Below are 4994 nucleotides of genomic sequence, written 5' to 3' on the forward strand. Positions count from 1 at the left end.
ACACCACAGAGACAACAGGCAACCAAGCCAAAACGGCCATCCTTTGGGGACCATCTGCAGTTTTGCTTAACCTTGCATCTGACATCTGTCACTCTCTTGACCTCACTTACTTTACTTTCTGAGACCCTGTCCATTTTGACCCACACATTATTGGTTCCAGAATTTTCATTGTCACCTGGGAGTGAGGGTTCCTTGTTCTTCTTCATCCTCCTCATCCTCATAATTTTCTGCAAATAAATTCAGAAATGTCCCATCAGCTATTTCCCACATCACCACTATAAACACAGCGGCTTCTATGTCCCTGGAGACCTAAGGGTCTATGAATGACTAGGTATTCTACTGAGTTTAGGGCACTGTCTTTAAGAACTGCTGTGGCATGGATTTCTGATGCGTCAGGCAGTGTGTCTCTGATTCTGAGGATCAGCATCACTGAACCTGGGCAACACGTTCTACCGGCTCTTGTTGTCCATATCAGGGAATGCTTGTCAGCTTCATTTCTGCACCGTGTCTTGCAGAGTGCCACAGGTCCCACCATAGCCACAGACTCTCTGTGGGTTCACAGCTCTCACATAGAGCCGCCTCCTTGCCCTCACGACAGGACAACCACCCTGTCCCACATCCCTCCACCGGGGACTTCAAGGGCCCCCACGTGGGCTTCAGTGTTATCAAGGGGACATCCGTCTACGAAAAGCGGTCCCGTCTAAACAGCACTCCCACCTCCAAGTCCTACTGCATCAAGGACCTCATCCAACTCCACACAGTCAGGAGCATTATTTTTTCCTGACATGCATTCATGAATTTTCCCTATCTGATCACTACAGTATCAACAGGTTATTTGATATACTTTCCAGATGAGGAGACAGATATGGAGAAAGTAAAACTCACTTTCTCACCCACAATTAATACAGACCACGCTGACTCTGGGAACCTCCCACTTAGTGCAGGGATCCTTGCACACTAACAAGCATCCTCCTGTCACATTTTGCTCTCTGGCTCAAAGACTGGTGGAGGCTGCCTCCCGCTCCAAAGGCTGCATTCCCTCAGGGAGGAAGCAGACACGTGGAGCACTATTACCTCCACACTGTGCATTTCTGCTCTCTGTTACCACCTTCCACTCCTGGTTCTCTCATGGCCCCACTTGCTATGGGGAATCCAGGAGGGCTGCTGCACACGGCGTGAGGCCAGGCGGGGAGTCTCTTGTGAGCCCAGGGCCTTGGCGCAGCTCCGGGCATCAGGGCCGGTGGCCGCCTTACCTGGGCTGAGCTTTCGGGCAAGGCACTTGGCCAGCCTGCGCCCCTCAGCCAGTTGCTCTTGGAAGCCCTGCCCTTGGGAATGCTCAGGGTCATCATGGGTGAGGAGGTCCTCGAGGAGGTTATTGAGCAGTTGGGAAACGTCTTTCCCTTTCCGTAACTTCTGATACAAACGGGTCAGCTCTTTAGCCTGGTCTTTAATGAGGGTATGACATAGCCTAAGGCAGGGCAGAGAGAAAATTTTAAAATGCAAAGAGTTGAACAACAGACAATAAGATCTTTCGTGATGATTTCTGGCAGAATTTCCCCAAAGGAGCCGTGAACCCTGCACATCCCTTACACCTTTTCCTTCTGTAAACAGAGCCAGGGGTTCTCCTAAGCACACGCCAGAGAGATGTCCCTTCAGCTGCTAACTTCGGGGACACCCGTTTCCCTGGAAAACTACACACAGCGCGGCGTGCAGTGAAAGGACACAGCGCCAGACGCAGAAGCATGTCCAGTAGAGCTGGTGTGAACTGGTGAGCTCAGGAGAATGGCAGGCTCAAGCTGTGGTCAGCCAGGTCATGACTCTGTGAAAGGTAAGTGAGGTGGTGATCTCGCAACACTGTGAATGTGCTAAAAGCCACGAATTGTTCCCTTGAACTTGGGGACTTTGATATTTTTTTCCAGAGAGAGAGCGAGACTTTGAGTCATTGGAGTCCATCATTTACCAATCACTGTTGTCTTAGTTGTTTTAGAAATATTTGGGTCACGTGCCTGCCATGACGTTTCTGCCCTTTCCTGGCCCAGACTTGTTGCTGCCCCAAGTCAAAGATGCCCACAGCGTCCCTGCAGCCTCCCACATGGAGCCTTCCTTACCTGAGCTTCTCAGCCACCGTGTCTGCCTGCTTCCCCTTCTCAAACTGCACCTTCTCTCCCAGCACGGATTCGATGAGGTCGGTGGACTCTTCACACTCTGAGAAACAGAGACGCCTGCCTCAGGGGAAAGCTGGACATGCTGCTGTGCTCGCTGCCTTCAAGGGACGAGGCAGGGTCCATCCTAGGACAACTGGAACCCCGGCCACCTGGCTCTGCGCTGGGAGCTCCACATCACATTCTTCAGCCTCCCAACTACAGGGCAGTCGATTACTCCCTGTTTCAGAGCCCAGGAAAGAACAGCCCCAAGGCACAGAGAGGAACTGGACACGGTGATGAACTGGTATTTGGTAGAGTCAGAATTTGGGTTCCCCTGATCATGGTCACTCTAGCAAGCCTTGGAGACTCCTAAGTGAAACACTAAGCAGGGACATGACATAAGGCCCCCAGGGCTACTGGACTGATGGGTCCCCTGAGCTGGGATTTCTATACTGAGCAAGTATCTCAAAGGTAAAAATTCATCCGGTTACACTTGTGGAAACCACAATGCATAAAACCAGAAGCACCGGAGAGGAATATGGCCCAATCCTAATACAGTTTGTGTTATGAGAAGCAGTAGAATGATGAACAGAGTTACACAGTTCCAGGTTCTGCTCTTAGAGCGTTACAAGAAATTACTCAGTATTCATTCTGACTCAGAGAAGTAGGTCCCACAACACTAACAGGTTAACAAGGAGGAAACTGAGGCACAGGACGTTGGGCACCATGGATTTAGCCCAGGCTGACTGACCTACAACCCATGCTTTTCTCCCCTGTGCTGTGTTACCGCCACCCCACGCCCTCAGGTGATATCTGTTTGCATCATCTTCACAACTGGTTTCCCACACTTATGTGATGATTTTCAGGAAAGTTGTAAACAAAACTGCTTGTCCTTCCCTGAAAGTTCATCATCTCTTCCCTTTCGTAAAAAGCATGCCTCAGTTTTTTTTTTCTCTGCGTCATTCGTTTTTAATTACACCTCCCCTTGTTCTATTGAAAGCAAATTGTGAGAAAATGACAAAAATGCGGGCTGAGAGTTGTCAGGATTCCTTCCTATCGCTCGGCTGTGCACGTGCCCCGTTCTCATGACTCCTTCTGCCAGCGCAGGCCCCTCCTAATGAACAGGCAGCTGAGCTCCCCATTTCAGGCTGACTGTGGGGGAAGGCCTGCCCCACACCCTGGCTTGGCTGGTTCCCGGGGCTGTGGTCTCCCCCACTCACCCTCCTTCTCACTAGGCCACATGTCTCCTGGCCCAGGCCTGGACCTGCTGGCCATCCTGCACGTCTGAAGGTCCCCAGCTCAGGGAGAGACCGTGATGTTCCCTGAAACACCCTCACCCTTGCCAGTGGGTATCAAATGGCCTCCGTGGACTCAGGAAGCAGAGGCTCTGCACCGGTTCCCTCTCACAAGGGAAGTCACTGTGTGGATGGCGTCACTCACAGATACCACAGTTTTAGGGGGAAAGGAGACCTTCTTTCCACTTTCCACTTACTACTTCCATCTCCTTGAAAGCAGGTAGTGTCACCTGCTACCCTCCCTCTCGCCCCCGGGTGTGCCATCAGGATGTTTCCCCAGTGTAACTAACTTGGTGCTTTACCAATGGGACCTCAGAGAAGCGGGACCTGAGAGAGTTCCTTAGTCCCTGACACTTAGGCCTGCAGGCATGCAGGATCTGATACAGCACAGAGACCATCCTGAGAGGACCAGGCGTTTCTGTGTCCGCACCAGGAAGCAGGAACTGGGATGTTAACTCTAACCCCACCTGACATGTCACTGTTAACCTCTTTGTCTTCAGTTTTCCCATCCTCAGCAAACTGAGGATAAAATACCCACTTCTACATTTCCCGGATTGTGGTCAGAATGAAATTTATGTGACATTGGAAGAGAGAAGACAGCATCTGGAGAGGTTTTTAGTTTCTCAGAAGGAATACAGACAGACATGTCTTTGGTGGCCATGATCTTGTAGGACTTACTGTATTTCTGCAGCTGCTTGGCCAGGGAGTAGGCAGTACATTCGGATATAAGGAATTTCTCCTTGAGGTCTCGGAAGTCCTGCTTGCTTTTTTCCAGCTGGGATTGAAGCTCCTGGTTGATTTCCAGGAGGCTGATTTCTGCCCCTGGATCAGACAGAGGGCCAAGAGGTGCTGCCATGGTGACGTGTGGCCGAGGAGGTAGAGCTGGGGACTGAGGAGAAGAAACCCAAACACAGGATGGTTAAAAACCAGTGAAATCAAGTAGGTTTCATCAGGACTGAGGGGTGAGGATACAGGAAGTCTTTACTTACTGTTGGGAACAATTTGAACAACACCCCACAGCACCTGAGATTCAGGAACCACAAAACCAAGGTTCAAGATGCCACAGCTGAGAGCTGAAGGCACTGCCCCTAGCTCACACTCCAAACGGAATGACAGAGGGAGCACTCAGAATGCCAGGTAACGGTCTGCACTTGAAATAACAGAGTTGGAACGTCCGAGATGACATGGAACCTGGGGAGCTGCTGCCTTCCAGTTGCCAAGGCCGTGCTGATACACAAGACTGCCCGGTCCCCCCGAAGGTCCCCACTGATGGGAACCACCCCTCACTGGCCACTCTCAGTTGCTGTCTACCCTTGTGCTGATACCACAGTTCCCATCTCTTTCTAAAAAATTATCTCAGCATAGTTCTGATTGTTCATTCTTGTGTGTGTATAAATCACCAAGGCAGAAATAGTTTCCCAAGTAGTTTACTGTTTTGTTCATCTTCATTTATTTGAGAGAGAGAATGGGGGGTGGGTAGAGGGAGAGAGTGGGACAAGGCGCTCAATCTGACCATCCGTGAGATCATGACCCTAGCCTAAACCAAGAGTCAGAT

At 50.7% G+C, this 4994-nt stretch overlaps 1 pseudogene; it reads right to left on the reverse strand.

Annotated features, from left to right (window-relative positions):
* Window positions 1-1101: 1101 nt before the first annotated feature.
* Window positions 1102-4295, reverse strand: LOC148161952 (putative NBPF family member NBPF5 pseudogene; annotated as a pseudogene).
* Window positions 4296-4994: the final 699 nt, after the last annotated feature.

The sequence above is a fragment of the Eumetopias jubatus genome, unplaced genomic scaffold, assembly GCF_037043125.1.
Source record: "Eumetopias jubatus isolate StellerSeaLion01/CBP00866 unplaced genomic scaffold, mEumJub1_p1.0 scaffold_32, whole genome shotgun sequence".
NCBI classification, from domain to species: domain Eukaryota; kingdom Metazoa; phylum Chordata; class Mammalia; order Carnivora; family Otariidae; genus Eumetopias; species Eumetopias jubatus.